Here is an 18,829-nt window from a genome sequence, read left to right on the forward strand (position 1 = left end):
AGTTCATAGATGATACAGAATAAGAGGAGATTATGTACTAGAAAAACTTTCAGGTCACCTTGGTACTCACCAGCACACTGGATTATTCTTGTCAAACAGACAATGGACAATGTATTTTAAGAATGCTGAATATATTTTGATCTACAGCAGGGAGGGATGGGATGGCTGCCAGTGATATGTAATCACAGCTTAAAATTTATTGACTCTATTAATGGCTACATTTCATAAAACTCATTTTTTTATTCAAATTATCTAAGTCTGGGAAGAGAAGACCAAGGATCATTATACTAATGAAGAAGCTGAATGTGTGCCCTGGAAGCAGAAGTCAATTTATCAAATATACTGTAGATGCAGAAGGGGCCTCCAAGATATTTTTGTTTTCAAGCCACCTTTTCCTCCTGGCTGTTTAAAAACCCCACATAATTAGGCTGCTTTCCTATAAGTGTTTGCTCTTTTTTGTCTGTTGGAAGGAAGCTTAGGCACCTGTAAGAACAGTCTTCATCTAAAGGAAAAGGAGAAAAAGACACAAATCAAACCAAGAATCAGGCTTGGTACCTAGGTGTGAGTATTAGACTAGGATGAAGTTAGCAGCTCTTTCTGGCCTAATAACTGGATTTTTGTAGCCAGTAAATATTTTTTGGGTTTTAATTTGAGCAAAACATAGTACTCAAAATACACAACCTGCTGTCAGTAAATTCAGACCTTGCGATATCATTGATTGTATTACTGCATAACACTGCAAATTATTATTTCTGCAGAATACCACTTCTGTGCAAATTCTTCTTTGCCCTGTGAAAGGCACGGCTCTGCACATGTATTTACACAGCTTGTTTACATGCCACTGTATCAATTTATTACATTGTAAAATTCAGTACTTAACAGGAAGTTACACTTTTGCAACAACATCTAGAAAAAAGAACTAATTAAGCTTTTTGTTAAAGAAAGATGTTTGTTCTTTCCCCTGCACAGTTCAGCCCAGCAGCTGTGGGGGGGAAGAAAGCAACCAAAACAATTTCCAAAATATTTGGAAAGCATGACTTCACTGTGGGGACCTGTTTTAATTGATAAACCTCAGTGATGCCTCTCTCTGGTGCACCCACATCCAGGGGGGCTGGTGCTGGAAAGCCACTGGATCTGCAGCACTGCAAACACTGAAACCAGCACGAGCTCTCCTTGCAGTGACACCAAACTAGCCAGGCCATTGTCCACCCATGGCACAGTAATTCCTGTGAATAAAACACTCTGCCCGTGGCACAGTAATTCCTGTGAATAAAACACTCTGCCCGTGGCACAGTAATTCCTGTGAATAGAACACTCTGCCCGTGGCACAGTAATTCCTGTGAATAAAACACTCTGCCCGTGGCACAGTAATTCCTGTGAATAAAACACTCTGCCCGTGGCACAGTAATTCCTGTGAATAGAACACTCTGCCCGTGGCACAGTAATTCCTGTGAATAGGACACTCCTTAGTTACTGCTCCAAACAGGTGAGAGATCCTCAGGCTTTGGTGATTCCGTGCTCCTGGGAAAGGGCATTGATTTTCCATGGGCACACTGGTCCGACACAAGGATCAGTGGTGAGGAGCTCTAATCCATGGACTGTTTGTGTTGGCTGAAGCCTGGAGCAGACAGCCAGAGATGAATCCTTCCCTACACAGAGCTCACCCCAGATTCTCCCAGTGGCTCTCCAGGCACAGATCATACTGGCTCTCCCTGATGACTGAAGGAAGGAACAAGTCCAAGAGACATATTCATGTTCTTATCAGAGTGCACAGGTTCCAAGCATTCTTTTCTGATTGCAACCTCCAGCCCACAGAAACTGCATTTTCACCTACTATTTCTTTTGCCTTCCCACATAATTTCCTTGTGTTTCATCAGTCATTTTTGCTGTCCTTCCCCTGGAAATGGAGACTAACAAAAGAGATACTCTCTAATATGGCTTTGCAAGCTGTGATTGAGCAAGAAGCTGATGCCAAGTCTCGCCCAAGTCTGGGCAGAGATTCTGGGAATGTGGGGAAGAGCAATTTCTGAGAGGCCAGTCTATCACCCACAGACAGATAGGAGGGTAAAGAGACATCATTGCTTGGACCAAATCTTCCAAGATATCTCATCCCTTGAACCCAGACCTGCTGAGAATCTGTTAATAGTCCTATGAAACATTTTGAGGCAGAAGAACACTTTATTTACCATTGCTTTTATGACTGTTCCAGACAGGCAGTTCCAGCTCCTTGCCACTTTCTGCTGGAACACAGGCTGTGTCTGTGGGTTTAACCCTGCTGACCACAGACTCACCTTTGTTAGTTCACATGCACGGGTCCCTCAGAAGTAGCTCAAAAGCTTTTGTATCCACTTTTGTTCCTGTATGACCTGACCATTTCTGAGAGGCTGGCAGACAAGTGTGAGCTGCCCATGGACTGGGGAGTGGAGAGGTTTCACAGCCAGGAGCTTGTGCTTCTCTTTAAATGAGGCTCTTCCCCCCAGTGCTGGCTGCAGTGCTCACCTTCACCTGGCCAGGGCTTCTAGGAGAGTCCTTGGGATGGGCCCTGCCAGCTGCTGGGACATTTTGGAGCTGATGTTGTGCATAAAAAATCAGTCATGGGTGCTCTTACCTGCTTGTTCAGTCACCTCCAGCTAATGCAGAGCAGACTTTCTCCATGTCATGGCCGCTGGCGCTGACTCCTCACCCGACACGCTGAACGAGAGCAGAGGCTGCCCCACAGCCAGTGCCACTCGTGCTACAGAAAGAAGCCCAGCCACCCACACTCTGAGAGGCTTTTTACCCTAACGAGGGCCATTTGTGGCCTTCATTTCTCTGTAAGTCTTTTCCAGTTCTGCCCCTATTGTGCGTATGGAATTCAGGAATCCATGTCAGATTAATCTAAAAGCTGTACAATGCTATTTTCTGTTATTCTTCACTCTTCAGCTCCCTGAGTGCAGACAGTTCCTACTCATGTTTTGTGTCCATATTCTCTTTTTCTATCACTCCATTTTATCCCAGAGATTATAGATTGTGCACATCAACACTCACTGGCACTGACAGGATTCTCCTGAGTCCCTTCTGGCTATTCCAGCACAAAAGAGGAGTCTCAGAAAAGACATTGGCAGCTATTTGCAGAACTACTTTCTCCTCACAAAACAGCTCCAGCTCCCGGGGATCTGTGTTGGGAGCACAAGGTGGGTTGCAGCCACTTACATGCAGGTACCATCATTTTCAGCTGCCTTAGAACAGACCAAAAGCTGGGCTGCTTTTACAAGATCTGCATAAAAATATAATCCATTTTAATTCTAGAATTATACTGGAGCTGATGCCAGGCATTAGAGGGAAGAATGTGCTTCTGGCAGGACTCCAGGTATTTCTGTTCTTTCTTTTTCTGCCTGTTGGCTGGAGCAGAGGCCAGGGCAGCACTCCTGCCTCCTGCTCCCACCGCAGACGCTCTGTGGCCAGCACAGGGAGGCTGGCCAGAGGTTACTTACTGTTATTTTGAGAAAGTGCTTTGAAGTCCTTGAGTGAACAGTGCCAAACTGGAGCAAAAGGCAAAGTGGAAGTCATTACACTTCCCATGGGAGGCCATGAGAAAATGGCACTGCAGCAGATGAGTGTGACCATGCGTGTGCACCTCCAGCCTCTCCTCTGAGTCCTGATCGCCGCTGACCCGGCCCTGCCGACGACAGGAGGGACAGGAGGGCCTGGGTTGCATTACTTTGGAGAACAGAAACCAGAAACTGTTGCGCCTCCCTTTAGGGATTTGTAAGATATGTGAGAAGGCACAAATCAATCCCACACTACAGACTCAGAGGAATTCGGATTGGAGGGTACTGAAGGGGATCTCTGTTTTCCAGGAAGGAGGCACTGGATCCTGAGTATGACACCTGCAGATGAGAACGCAGGGACCCGTGATGCAGGGCTGTGGGAAGCTGAACGCAGCCAGCACAGAGGGCTGTGAGAGCCTGAGAGCATGGGCAGTCTGTCCTCTCCCTTCCCTGACTGACAGGTAGGTCCAAGGAGCTTTCCGACGAAAGAAGGCAAAGACCCATTTCTGTACAGAAGCCATGGAGGGTTTGGGAAGAGCAGCGGGGCTGGAGGTGGGGAGTGCAGCATTCCCGGGATAAGGAGAAGCCACTGTGTTGGAGGTGATGCCACCTCTGGCCTCCAGGAAGGCTTTTGGTTTGAGGAACCATTTCAGACTCCTGCTGCCCAGGTCAGGGAGGAAGCTGTGTGTGTAACAATACCTGACCGTGCCACCCTCCCCGGGGGGCTCGGGAAGGGAAGAGGTGCGGAGTGTCAGAGGGCTGTGTGCTCTGTCTCACACTGCCAAGTGCTCTGTCAGAAATGGGAAGGGCACAAACCCAGCTATTGCACACGCTGCCTTTGTATCCCAAACTGCTCTTTGCTGCTGTGAGCTGGCTCTCTTCATTAAATGTATTTACTTAGCAGCAGATCTGTTGTTACATATGAATAATTGACAAGGAAAATGTCACTTGCTGCACGGGTGCCGCACGATGCTGGCTGCTGAGTTTCCAACACTACAAAGCCTGGAACAGGAAGCTCTAAACCCAATTTCACCTTTTACAGAGTTTAATTTTGGGTATGTTTCTTATCTTGGTGCGTTACCAAACTGTTGAAAGCGACAAAACCAGATGTCACAAAATGCCGGGAAAATGCAGCTGGACTGAACCTCAGGTATTAACAAAGCCAATTCCCTTGACAGACACTAATCTTATTCCTTCAAACCCAGGAAAGATTCAGTTAAACTCACAATCGTTTTATAGTCTCTGCAGAACCATAGCAGCTTAGGGATCCTTTGTTATTCCTCCATAAAGAGGAAAGTTATAGTGAAAGTGCCCTTCTAAAGTTGGGTGTTTTTAAATACTAACGTTTATTGCTCTGCAGTTTCTCTTTATGTGAGCACAGAGAACAAGAACACACCTCACTTCACAGGCCTATTTTTAGAATCAATAAAAGAGCCCTCTGTTAATAACTGGTTACTGTTTTGCCATTTGCATGGCTGATCACTGTTAATGATCCAGCTAACGGATCCACTGGGGAGGCTGCAAGGCTTGGGCTCTGCAGGATGGGCTCGGGGTGCTCAGGAGTTCAGCACGTGTGTGCAGAGCTGCCACCTCTCTGGGAAAGCTCCTGGGGTGGGACACACAAAATCCCCCTGCCTGGGTCCCGTGTGCCAAACCCACCCGTCCCCCCCATTCCATTAATTTCCAAAAATGGGCTGATGGGGCCCAGCTGCAGCAATTGCTTTGGATTAACACTAACTCCAGATTCTCCTGCTACTGAACATCGTCTTTCCCAGAGCTCCTGCTTTGGGCTTACAGTCCTCTACACACAGGCACAGCACCAGGAAGCAAGCTGGTGCTCACACTGCCTAACAGTCTCTAGGAATGTTCAGGATACACAAAGAACAAGAAGTACATACCTAAATAACAATTCCTTTACTGCCTTTAATTCTTTTGGACACAGATCAAGACCAAAAGCAGTAGTCTGCAGCACATAATTGTGGGGGGTTATCAGGTGACCCCTGGTCAGCTCTGTGGAGTAGCCAGGCCACGTTACCAGGTGGTGCTGCCCCAGCAGCCCCAGGCTCGGTGGGACCCCCAGGCAGGCAGGTGGAGCTGGCTGGGGAACCCCTGCGTCATCTCCTGACTGCTGCGTTGTACAAGATATCTCTTAAAAAAAGCAGCTGTGCCCGTGCTTTCCACGAGACCATCTCTGCTGTTTTAAGGGGGCATGAATGAAAAATGAGTTTATGTGTTCTTGGCATGGCATCTGGATTGTCAAAGCACTGCACTGTCGACCCCGAGTAAAGGTCTGAATTATGACATAAAAGGAACACCAACAGATCAGTTTGTGCTGTTGCAGAGCTCAGCCATAGATCCATGTGTAGGGAACACAATACTTCGCTTGCAAGCTGAGCCCTGTGCATCTCACAGGACATTAATGCAAAAGTGGAAAAAATCCAATCTTAATCTTCTAGAGAGTGAAACACTGATACAACATGTCATGCCCTGTCATCACCTGTTGCTAAGGGTTGAGATATTCCCAGAGTCAGAAGGAGACTGTGAATGAGGAGTGCATTTTGATGAGTGCTGAGGAGGGGAGATTCTCAGGAACCGTTGGAAATTCTGCTGTTTTATAGCGTATAAAATATACCTGACCCGAGGCAGCGGATCAGCAGGGCAGCCTGAGGTGCACGCACTGAAAACATCTCCTTTTGAGCTACTGACACATTTAGCAGCTGCCTGTCAAGGAGGCGAGCTGATCCTCTCTCAAGCAGACCTCCTCACAACCTATTGTTGCAAAGGCCTAAAACGCGGCTCCTTCTCCAGCGCTCCCTTGGCCCAGATGGAGCATCTCTTCCAGCTTCATATTCTCCTTACATTCCTCTTTTCATCTTTTGTGCGCCGCCGTCTCGCTTCCACCTGCCTCCTCCCCAGTGCCACCTGCTCGCCTCTGTGCCTCGGGCTCCTTTGTTCGTGTCCCTTGTCCCCGCTCCCTGAGGAAGGCAGCACCGGGGGTGCATTGTCCCACGTTGCTCCCCCAGGGCTTTTCTTGCTGCTCGCTATTGCAACCGCAGGCTCGCCTTGCGTCACCGGGGCCCCAGCGGCACAGACAAAGCGGCAGCCGGGGAAGGAAGGAGCCCCAGCAGGCAGGGTGCCAGCCCAGCAGCAGCACACACAGACACACGAGCCCCGCAGGACTCGCCGGGCTCCAGGGACAAGCAGGGCCAGAGAGTTGCAAGCCCGAAGCTATGGCAGCTCTCTACACCTACACACGGAACCATATGGCAAAGCCAAAGAGTCACAGCATCTTTATTTCATAACCAAACACCCATCTTGCCGTCACATTCTACTGGCAGCTCCGCTGGCAGCTGCAAGAGTGGGGCTGAAGGGCTCCTTCCCCCTGCATTGGGCTGAGTGTTCTTGGAAGGGTTCTGGGCTGTGAGCTCAGGCCCCTGGCCCGGGTGACCCCCACGGGGAGAGACAGAGCTCTGCTGGCAGCACCACCGTGCAGATCACTGAGATTTACATTAGCAGGGGTTCCATCACTGTTGTTAGTGATAGCAGCACCCAGTGCACTGCTTTCTGTGCTGTCTAGGAAACAGGGATTCCACTCCTAGGATTTTATACCAGGGATGGGAATTACAGTTCCCAAGTGCATCCGAAAGCAGTTCAAACTGTAATCACAGAATCACAGAATGGTTTGGGTGGGAAGGGACCTCCAAGTCCATAGGACTTGGGTGTTTGGGTGGAAGGGACCTCCAATCCCCTGCCACGGGCAGGGACACCTCACCAGTGAGCTGCAGCAGTCCAGGCAGGGGTCACAGGGTGTGCTGGGCCAGCATGGAGCCTCTTCAGCTGAAACCAACCTGACACCAAGCCCTCAGAGTGCTCAGGGCACAACCTCCAGGGAGCTGCGGGGTACAGGAATAGCACAGCCTCACTGCTGTGGCTCCTGAGCACCATTCCTTGTTCCCCAGGGAGTTTTGAGTACAGGATGCAGCCCCTGTCTGCTCTGCAAGAACCTCCTGAGGGTGAAAATGCCCCCATTTCTCTGGAAAGTCAGGCTGAGATTGCCTCCCTCCAAACCACGGAGGCTTTGGCAGCCTCATTGCACAAGAAAAAACACGAAGGGAAGTTCTGAACGTGTCTCTGCGATAGGGAGGCTCCGGGAGGCTCTGCCCAGTGTCACACCCACACAGGGTGACACCTCTGTGTGCTCGGCCAGGGCTGCCAGGGCTCGGCAAAACTGCTGCAGACTTTCACCCCCTGCAGCATGAAGGGCTGGTCTGAGGGTTCCCTGACCTGGAGAACGGCCAGAGGCTCCCCCTGTCCCAGAGCCTGCTTGAGCCTGCACGGAGTCAGGCCTGCACACAAGCAGAACAGCCCCGTGTTTGTGGGCACTGAGCAGGGCCCAGCAGAAGAACTGAAAGGCTCTGAGAAGTGGGGGCTCAGCGAGTCTCGTTTAATTATGAGAGTGGTGCTGGCTCGGCTCAGCCCCACCCACATGCCATTTCACGCCTGATTTCTTCTCTGATTTCTTTGGGGAAAGAGAGGGAATTCGAGTGCATGTAATTTGGGTTAACAAGACGCATTATATGCAGCCTCATTCTTGTAAAAACTTTCACAGGGAAATCACCCAACCCATGGAGAGAAAAAATTCTCTCCTTATTGTAATTTTTCCAAGGCTAATCAAACTCTCACCATTATCCTATTGATCACAGGGAAGGTTTGATTTTCTACCGGTTGCCTAGTTAAGGTACAGTAGCTGTTGCTTGGCTTACTCCATGCTGTGAGTACAACAGAGATCAACCCTCCATTTCTATGCTCCTTTTTGTCCCTTTCCTAGATCCCTTTTCCTTCAAAGCTCACCTGCCTTCTGCTTTTGTGGTGCTCTACCTGCATTTCTCCTTCTCCTGTATCCGTGGAGCAACAAAAGGTGAAAAGCTGGGTTCGTACAATTAAAATTGTCAGAGTAAGAATGGGGAGAAGCAAAGATCCTGAACAGGTTTGAAAACAGGAGGCAAAGGAAAAGTTAGAGATGAATGTGGCATCCCCCAACAATATGGACAAAAAGATCCCGTGTCCAGTCCCTGTGGGCGTGAGGAGCAAAACCTCCCTCCAGCTCGGAGCAGTAATGATAAGTGCGGGCCCTCGGCGGTGGTGAGCGGCCAGAAGCGGCTCTGAAGGCTCGAGCTCTGCTCCTGCCGAGCCTGCCCTGCGCTCCGCGGCTGCCTCAGCCCCTGGTGCTGCGGGAGGAACGCGGCCGGCTCCGTTTCAAGGCGCAGCCCCGGCCCCGTGGGAGCAGCTGCTGAGTGTCAGCGCAGCACGGAGCCCGGGCACGGCCGCACAAGAGCGGCACGCTGGGAAAGGTGCGGGCTTTGCTTTGCCTTCCCGTGTGAGGGTTTCTTTGGATGTGTTTTGTGTCCCTTCAAGTCACTTGGGAGTTTAGGAGAGCCAGAGAGAATAGCTTTTTCTGTCATTATTTGATAACCAATACAGTTCCCTTTGACCCTCTCCCCTCTTCCCAAAAAAGAAAGACCGGCTCAGCATTGTGTTATTTTTCAAAGCCTTTACAAATTAAGACAGTAACATGGAAATCCTCGTTGGGTTTCAGTTCATACTTCCTCCCATGCTGGGCTGAAATGGGGATTCTTTTGTGATGGCTGTGCTGCTTATTTTTTTAAAACCTCCTGAATTTGGCACACTGCCCTACTTTATTTTCTTTCCATTCTCTAGTGCTGCTCCCATTGGGAGGCTCACTCGCTTCTAATGCACGGTGTTATCTTTTGCAAGTTGAACTCTAAATCCCCGTGTTGTTTTTCCTTGCTTGTTATTCAGGTGTGGGGAATCTTAATGATGTCTCTTTGGCTGGTGGATGCGCTGGCTATATGGCTTTAATTGCTTTTATTAATGTGTTTTATAAAGTAAATTACAGATAAATGTAGATTTTAACTGCAGCCTAGAGGAGGCACATCTGTGAGGCTGCACAGGCTTTCATTTGGGGGTGAGAGGCACAGTAACACCTTCCATAGCGAGAGGATGTTCCCAGGTGTGACTGGGAGAAGCTTTACTGAAGCAAAAGCTCCAAAGCCACAAACTGGCACCTGCTGTGCAGAGGGACGGGGAAGGGACAGGGAAGGAGCAGGACAACCTGCCAGGCTGCGCTGGCAGTCCCAGCAGGGCAGCGGAGGAGCAGCCCAGGGAGGGCTCAGCATTTGCTGGGGATCTTCCCAAAGCCCCGTGGGCTCTGGCCATGCTCAGTGCTGGTGCTGAGGCTGGTGAGGGCAGGAAAAAGGGACCTGCCCATGGCTCCGAGGCCCCGGGGCGTGTTCCTGCCCAGGGGATGGGCTCAGGGGCAGCTGGGCGGGCAGTGAGCACAGACCTGAGCAGGGAGAAGGAGAAACACAATTGGCATGGAGAGTGGCTGAATCTCTCCGAGTGCTCTGGTCTGAACCAGGATTAGAGGATTTAGCAGAGGAAAATATGTACTGGTGTCTGTAGTTTGTCTGGTGTTTTATTGAACCGAGGGTCCCATGTGAGCCATGCAGTAAGCAAGCAGTAAAATCATCCAACAATGCCTTGAAAACCGTTCTGTCTCTGAACACTGCACCTCTTGGGCACTGGTTGTGTTCTTCATCCCAGGAGCTCCTGTTACCTCGGACAACACGCAGCCATTGCCAAAAATAAATAATTAAAGCTGGGTGGTGTCTGAGTCATCGATGTACTGAGAGGATGGAGGCTGGAAAACAAACCGACGGGTTTTACAAAGTGGCAAATCTCCAGGCTGCTCTCGCCTTCCTGAGCCCTTGCCCCTCATTTCTATGCGAGAGACATTCTCGGTTTGGGGGATTCTTACCAGGAGCTTGTGAGAGAAATGTTGAAAAGGGATTTTTCCAGGTTGCCTTTTCCGTCTTCCTGCTGCATTAGCTGCAGGTGGTGAAGCTGCTGTTTCGGCATTTCTTCTTCAAAAGCTACATCACGTAATATCGCTGAGATCACAAGGAGATGAGGAGAAAAATGGCCCTATAGGATTTTTGTTAAAAAAGGATCCATCCATAAAAGATGAAAGGTTAAATTGCTTTTAGAAATACAGCAGCGTTTAAACAGGTGAGGATCCTCGGAAACGGAGTTTGGATTCAATAAAGTAGCCATGCAGAAGGGCAGGAGAAAGCCTTTCTTTGGAGGGAAATGTCACACTTTAGTGTTAATAAAATGTCTAGAGGTATAATAATAATGATAGCAATCAGGAGCCTTTATTTTTCACCTGGCAGGGCCGGTTCATGCGTGTTTTTTCAAAGCTACCTGCAATTCAGGAAAGAACAAAAAAAGAATCAGGCACGCATTGACTGAAAAATATCAGAGTGGAAGAGAAGAGAGCCAGAGAGGCCCAAGACTCCTGAATGTTACTGGGGAGATGAAGAGTGCTAATCCCAGGTGGCAGGACATTTTCTTCCTCAGCTTTTTAGATGTTGCCTCCTCGCAGCTGTGTTGTAAAGACATCGCAGGAGATTTACAATCTTAAAAGAACATACAATGAAAATGTCAAAAGGAAAAGGCAATTGCAAACAATAGTTTTGCTCTGGACTGGCCCCCTCTCTATGCTCCTTAGTGGTGATGTAGCACAAAGGCAATGAGCACACAGCATTAGCTACTCTTGCATCTCTTGTATATTTTTCAGGTTTGATGTGTCAGAAGTTGGTGGAAAAAAATTTGTTCCCCAGCTGCATAGATGTCACTTACAGCTTTCTGTGAAAAGAGAGGAAGAGCAGGAAACACTGGTCTTTTAGGGGCAGACAGTGACACCAGAGGGGATAATATATAACACACCAAGAGGTCTAATTATTGGTTATCTGTACCCACAAAAATGTAAAAATATCACTTTTCCTGCTTGACCTCTTTTCCCCACTAGCAGTGCCAGGGCATTGCTGGCTGTGCCTCTGTGGCACCCGGCTGATCTGTCACCCCAGCACGGGGCAGGGCAGGGTGGGCAGCACAGATGCTCCCAGCAGTGTGTGACACATCTGGCGTGTGAGGAGCTGCCAGCCCCGCGGTGCTCACACGTGTGGAGCTGAGCCAGGGCACACACCTGCAAGGACCAGGCTGCTGCCTCCCAGAGAACTAATAGGCTGCAGGGACCTCTCTGCTCTAAACTCTCCTCTTGGCCTCGCGCAGCAGGCTGTGCTAGCTGCAGCATTCATATCTGTGCTTTAATATTAACAGCAGATCACATATTCCAACCCCAGGAGCCGAGGCTCTTGAACGGTGCTTGCACGATGCAGCCACAAGCACTCACTCCAGCGTTCTCTTTAAGAGACTCCTCGACCACAGATTTGCTGCTCATGCTGGCCCAGAGTGTGTGTCGATGGGGAAGGTGCCAGCTCTTGTCAGTCACTAGTGTTGTCATGAATTAGCAGGGGCCACACAGGGTACAGCCATACGTGTCAGCCTTGCGAATGAGCGCTGGAGCAAGATGCAAGAATGTGAGATCCTGCTAAGACAAAGTAGCAGGGAGCAAAGGAGCTCCCGTGGCCCAGGAGCTGGTGGGTCCTGCTCATCCAGCATGGCCAAAGCACTGGCAGCCTTCCCCCACTCCCCCATCCGGCTGCTGCACTAAGACCTGATGATAGCTCTGCTCCTGCAGCAGCTGGGAACATGGAGGGGGGTTTTGGTGTCAGCAAGGCTTTGTCCTTGGGTTTTGTGAAAAACAGTGGGTTTGTGTATATTGGGACGAATAAAATCAAATAACTCAGGTCAAAGAGAATACCAGGTGCTAGCAGTGAAACCGCCCCAGTTTGTTTGTGTGGTAGAGCTTCTGTCATCCGGAGCTGGAGGCTCTTGGGCATGCTTTGGCCTGGTGCCCCAGAGCACATAGCCCTTGGTGGCTTTTACAGCCAGTTAAACTCTAGACATGTTTCTGTGACAAGCTGACTCACCAGTCTCTTCTACTCCTCTGGCTCTGCTTCTAACAACTCGCATGGTTTTGTCACATGCTGTTGGACAATTTCTGGTTTTTCTTAAAGCCCAGCTGCTGGACTCAAGACACTGTGTGAGGAATTGCAGTTGAGACAGCAGGGAAAAAAAATCCCAGCACTTAGTTTTGAGTTGTTGCTATTTAGTGCTTTGAGCTACTCTTTTGTGGGCTTGTGAATACAAATGCATCAGTTTTAAAAGCATTTACCTCTAACAGTGAAAGAAATCTCACACAGTGGTAGAAGTTAGAAACATTAGGGCAAGTCTAATAAGACTAGAAACCCTCTGCAGCGTGTGCTGCTCATCTTTCAGCAGTTCCACCTTCCACAGCACATGGTGCTGCTGTGGGGCGTGGAGCAAACATCCAGCGTTTACGGCTGTGTCCAGCACAGCCCAGAGCTGCCTGAGTGCTCTCACTGTTCATTCAGCAGCTACACACTTGAGAGAGCTCTGGACTTAATCTTTTGCCAGGGTAGCATGTCTTAGTGACTAATTCTGATCCAGGATTTTCCTGGAAAAGAAAAATACCCCTGTGTCTGCCCAGATGCGTGTTGTGATGCATATATAGTTATTTGTGTATGTGGGTCAAATTCCTTTGCTTGCCACTGTCCTCTGGCAGGCACACAGTGAAGTATGTAGAATAAATTTACACCCCAAAATCAAAAGCCAGATTACTTTTTTGAAGAACATCAGACAATTTTTGTTCTGAAACTTACATGGTGTGGAAATAAAAATAAGTGAGTAAAAAGAAGTTATGTGTTTTGAGCAAAAGATGGTGCTGGCTAGGAAATTTCACTGATGAGGTATTTGCCACCGAACATCACAGCTTTCTTCCACCAGAGCTCCGGACAGCAGAGTTCAGCTTGTGCTGCAAGGCTCCTGGAGGCTTTCCCCTTCATCCTCCTGGGAGTGGTGTTGTGCTGCGCACAGCTGGGGTGGGAGGCTGGCTGCTCTGAAATTTCCTAGCGCTCCGTTCCAGCAGTGCTTAGGTTTGGCTGTAAAAACGTGGGTGCACTGTCACGTCATGAAAAAACACACGAGAAGGGACTGTGCCACTCCTGGGCACAGCACTGGCAGCACAGTGAAACTGTCCCCTGCCACCTCTGGCTGAAAGGGCAGAAGGCACCAGCAGAAATTCTGCACAGAAATTCCGCGGGGACCGTCCAGGCACTGCGGACCTCCGGGGCTCCACTGGCCCAACATCTCGCTGCCTCTACAGCAGGAGAACCTGCTCCCTTCCGGCTTCATCCGCAGCTCTGCTGCCCCTGCTCTTCCTCACTCCCACCAGCACCTTCTCTGGGAACCGGGGAGGCTGAAGCGAATAATAGATACAAATCATGACCAAAGAAGAAATGATTGTCATTGCAAAAATGTATTTATTAATGATCTTCACATAATTCTCTGGGAGTGATATTCTGCAAGACAGGATTGTGATAGATTTTCACCAAATGGGAATATTTCCCTCCAGAAATGTGTAGCATTAAAGGGAGTGAAGAAGCTGAATGTGTTTCCTCCAGTCAGGAAAATGACGGATCAGGGACAAGAGACAATACATTAGTAAACAATATAAAAAATGTACATTTTGTCATTTTGTATTCCTGAGTTATTCTAAATCCGTGAATAAATCGAGAGCTTAAAGTCTCTGGAGCTGTTTTGAAGTCTCTTGCTTTCTATAAATATTGCATTTGCCTCAAGTAAGAATTTCTGACATGTATTAAAAAAATATACATTAGTAAAGCTTATAAAATAGATATTTGGAATGCTGTTATTGTTATTTTTTATTAAAAATACAGTTTAATGGAACAATTGAGTTCTACTTCAAAGTGTCAAAATTATTTTTCATGCTTTTTTCCCTGTGTTCTTTGAACTTTATGGTTGAAGCTCTAATTTTCTGCTCTCTGATTTTGCCCCTGTTTGAAGCAGTCGCTCCCCTGCACAGATATCGCTCTCTGCTTCCCTTCCTGCTGAGGGGGATCCTCACGCTGGGGGCTGGTGGCAGCTGGCCCTGATTAGCAGAGCTGGGAAGGTCAGGCCCAGGGTGGCCTGTGGACAGCTGGACAGTGTCACCTCTCTGGAGCAGACCTGAGGAACATCTTACAGCTGCTCCTGGGCTTCTCATGGGGAATTTCGGGGGAAATCAATGCCCAAAACGAGCCATGCCCTTGGTCAGCCTCAGCAGAGGGGGTGAGGGCAGGTCTGTAACAAACTGACAAGTCTGGCTGCAAGGGGCAAGTCCTGAGGGTGATGGCACTGAGAAAACAGCTCCAGATTCTCCCTCCCCTTTGTGACACGGTTTCCTCGCCCGCTGTTCCACGCAGCCTGCAGAGGAGCTGACAGTTATCACATGTTTGCAACATTTAGTGCAACTAAAGTCCAGAATGCTGCTTTTTTTGTGACACGGACCACGTACTGAGCTGACCTCCAGCTCAAGCCACCGGCACCGTGTCTAATATTGCACATCCCATACGGACCTGGCATTAGCCAGCAATGCTGGATGCCCTGGCACGGAGCGGCGAGGGGCAGCGTGAGCGTGACCTGCCATCACCTGCCCACCCTTTCTGGCAGGTGGCCGCACATTTCAGCACTCAGAGCATGTCTCATAAGCCCTGGAGCAGAGGCAGCTCTGGAAGAACAGTCGGTGTTTCTGAGCTGTGCATCGCTTTCCCCACGGTCACACATCCCGAGCAGCCGCTCGCAGCGCTTGGCTCCGCGCTGGAGCAGCCGGAGCTGGGAGAGCCTCTGGTGAACCTTGGCCAAAGATGGAACACGGGCTGCAGCCACGGCCTGACTCGGGTCTGCATGTGTGCCACCTGCAGAATCACTCAGGGAAGGGAAAAATACAGGAACCTTTCACAGGAAAAAATCTTTGTAATTTTCCTGTTGCAGTACAGGGCTAAATTCACCTGGAGCAATTTAAAGAGTTTTCTGGAGAAAACAGTTACAGCTTTAGTTCCAGAAATACACAGACTGGTGCTGAAACTTGCAAGCAACTGACATGAACAGAACGCGTGTAACTGAACAGAAAACAAAGTCAATGAACGAAACACAACATAAATAAACAAAACACAATGTAAATGACCAGAACAGGGGAGAGGCTGCAGCCAACACACCGAAGGTTTTTTGTGGGTGTTATTTGCACTATACGGCACCAGCCTGAACCACAGCAGTAATATCAAAGAGCTCTTCAACTTATTCATAATTAGCAGTGGGAATGCCCAGGCTTCGTTTTGTGCTCACAAAGGACCAGGGGCTGCGTCGAAGGGAACTGGAACTCTTTAATTAACTCCTTTCTAGAGCTTTCCTTTGTTGAGGTTTGCAGGCCCCGTGTCGCTCGCTGATGGAGGGAGCCCTGTCCCTCCCTGGGGACTCGGGGCTGGGGCAGAGCGCGATGCGGGGCCGGGAGCGGCGGGCCCCGCTCCGCTCCCACAGCAGCGCCGCGACTCCCCCACGCCGCTGCCCACGGCCGGCCGGGCCCGTGAGGGCAGCGGCTCCACAGCGCCGCAGGGCTCCAGCCCTGCCCTGCGGAAGGTGCCGGAGGGTTCTGGAGCCGCAGCGGCTCCCGCTGTGAGGAGCCGGGGTGGGCCGGCAGCCGCTGCCCACCACGGGCTGCCCGCAGAGGCCGCAGCGGGGCTGTGGGCGCCGTGCCTGAGGCGACGCCGGGCTGCTGAGGCCGCCGTGCTCCGAAAAGAGGCGTCCCACAGAGCTCGGGACCCTGAGGGGCTGCCGGGAGGAAGCCGCGGCATTGCTCAGGCGCAAGGGGCTTTGGGTGAGGCTGTGGCCGCTGCAAAGGGAGTGATTTATCCTCGAGGGGAGGAAAAAATCCCAGAACTCGCTTGAGCACGGTGGCCCCTCGCGCGGCGGCGGCGGCGGGAAGCTCCGTGAGGCGCCGGGCCTGCGCTGTGCCCTGAGGCGAGCGCCCGTGCCGCGGAGGGCACGGCAGGGCAGCGCAGGTGCCGCGGGGACCCAGCGGAGCAGCAGGCGGCCTACGGTGGGCACCCTGGGAGGAAACAGCGCCCAGAAGCCGACACCAGGTAAGGCTGGAGGGGAAACCGGCTGGAGGTGTGTGTGGGTGGGTGCTCGGGGGCTCCCCAAGGTGGGCTCGGCCCTGCGCGGGGCAGGAGGAGGCCGTGGGGCCTGGCAGAGGATGCACAGGCGCCTGGAACTTGGGCTGGCAGGCCCACGGGCCTTTATTAAGAGGGACCTGGGGTTTGGTGTGCGTCGCACCTGAGCCCTGTGGAGATCGGCGGCTGCCAGGCGGGCAGACGACAGCGGGAGCAGGGCTGTGGGCATGGAGGGGTTTGCCGTGGAGCAGAGTTCAGCTGTACTTCAGTGGTGATTTAAAACAAGGGTTTGTGGAAATCTGGTATCGGCTCTGCGCTTTGGCTCATGCTTTGGCTCATGTGTTTCATGCGGAGCTGCTGGCGCTCCTCGTTTCCCTCCCGCCACAAGCTGCGAGGTGCTGGCAGTGCTGGCATGTGCCGGGTTCGGCTGCCCGAGGTGTGCAGATGCTGCCCGAGGTGTGCGGGTGCTGCCCGAGCTGTGCAGGTGCTGCCCGAGCTGTGCGGCAGTTCTGCCCGAGGTGTGCAGATGCTGCCCGAGGTATGCAGATGCTGCCCGAGGTGTGCAGGTGCTGCCCGAGGTGTGCAGATGCTGCCCGAGGTGTGCGGGTGCTGCCCAAGGTGTGCAGGTGCTGCCCGAGATGTGCAGGTGCTGCCCGAGGTGTGCGGGTGCTGCCCGAGGTGTGCGGGTGCTGCCTGAGCTGTGCAGGTGCTGCCTGAGCTGTGCGGGTGCTGCCCAAGGTGTGCAGGTGCTGTCTGAGCTGTGCGGGTGCTGCCCGAGGTGTGCGGGTGCTGCCCGAGGTGTGCAGATGCTGCCCGAGGTGTGCGGGTGCTGCCCGAGCTGTGCAGGTGCTGTCTGAGCTGTGCGGGTGCTGCCCGAGGTGTGCGGGTGCTGTCTGAGCTGTGCAGGTGCTGTCTGAGCTGTGCAGGTGCTGCCCGAGCTGTGCAGGTGCTGCCCGAGCTGTGCGGGTGCTGCCCGAGCTGTGCGGGTGCTGCCCAAGGTGTGCAGGTGCTGCCCGAGCTGTGCAGGTGCTGCCCGAGCTGTGCAGGTGCTGCCCGGCCGTGCCGGGACACGGGGCAGGAACAGAGCAGGCTTCTGCATACCGGCTGTCAGGAAGAGCTGGACAAGAAGCAGAGGACCTCTACGTCCAGGCAGAGACAGCACATTAAAAAAAGCCTGCACTGCACGGAGGTTTTCTTTCTGTCTGTTAAATGACAGAGCAGCCTGATGTGGGACAGTCCTGGAGCCAGGCCCAGCAGGGTCAGGGATGCTTAGGTGTTGGGGTTGAGCAGGTTAAAGAAAGGACTGGTGACATGTCATTCTGAAATCTGGAGAGCTGGACAACCTGTCAGGAGACTCAGTAAATCTCATTTTGACCAGGCGACTCCAGCATGCTGGATATCAACTTATTTTCTGATGCTTTCACACAACAAATCTGCACCGGAGCATCGGAAAGTGTGAGGTTAGGCACAGAGATGTTCTCTTTGTGCAGTTATGTGAATTGCATCATTATATTTCACTTAGTTTTTATCCACTGCCCGCTTGAGTTAGTGACAAAGGATTTCAAGGCTAAGCATGCAAATTAAAGCAAGAGCTGCTATTGTTTTTTCAGATACCTGTCAGCTCTTCTTACTCAACCTAACGCAGACTGAATTTGAAAGCAGAGGAGCCAGGGCTGTGGTATTCCTGGCAGAATGATAGCTGACAGGCTCCTCACAGCTCCAGAATCAGAGTCATGTCTGACACAGAGGAACATGTGTTGGCAACCTTGCTTGAGCCACGTTTCCAGAGCTGTAAAGAAACTGGAGCATTTCCAGGGGATGACAGAAAAGCTGCTGTTTCAGGGGAGAGCCAGAGGCCATGTCATTGTCATTCTTCTCTGTTTGGCAATCTGCTCAGATTCCTTGGAAGAGCACCTGAGAGCATTTATGGGACAGGAGAAGTAATAAAAGTTAAAGTGATGGCCCAGTACTAGAAAGAAACTTATTATTGCAACATTTATGGCTACAAAGGTGGTCCTGCCCTGCATGGGCTTGCTGCCATTCTTTTGGGGGGCAGAGTAGTGCTGCTGGAGCACAGTCTGTGTGATGAAAACCACAGCGTGCAAGACAAGAGCACTTATTATTTGTTCTTTGAGAATCTGGCGCTGGTAGATGCTGGTGTCCCCTCCATGAGGTGCTTGTCATCCTGTGTGTACTGTGAGTGCATGGTGAGTGCTGCCAGGGGTACTGTGACAGATGGAAAGATCCTGCTTTGTACCAGTGATTCACAATGCTTTGCTTTGCTCA

Source organism: Motacilla alba, chromosome 17 (assembly GCF_015832195.1).
Source record: "Motacilla alba alba isolate MOTALB_02 chromosome 17, Motacilla_alba_V1.0_pri, whole genome shotgun sequence".
NCBI classification, from domain to species: domain Eukaryota; kingdom Metazoa; phylum Chordata; class Aves; order Passeriformes; family Motacillidae; genus Motacilla; species Motacilla alba.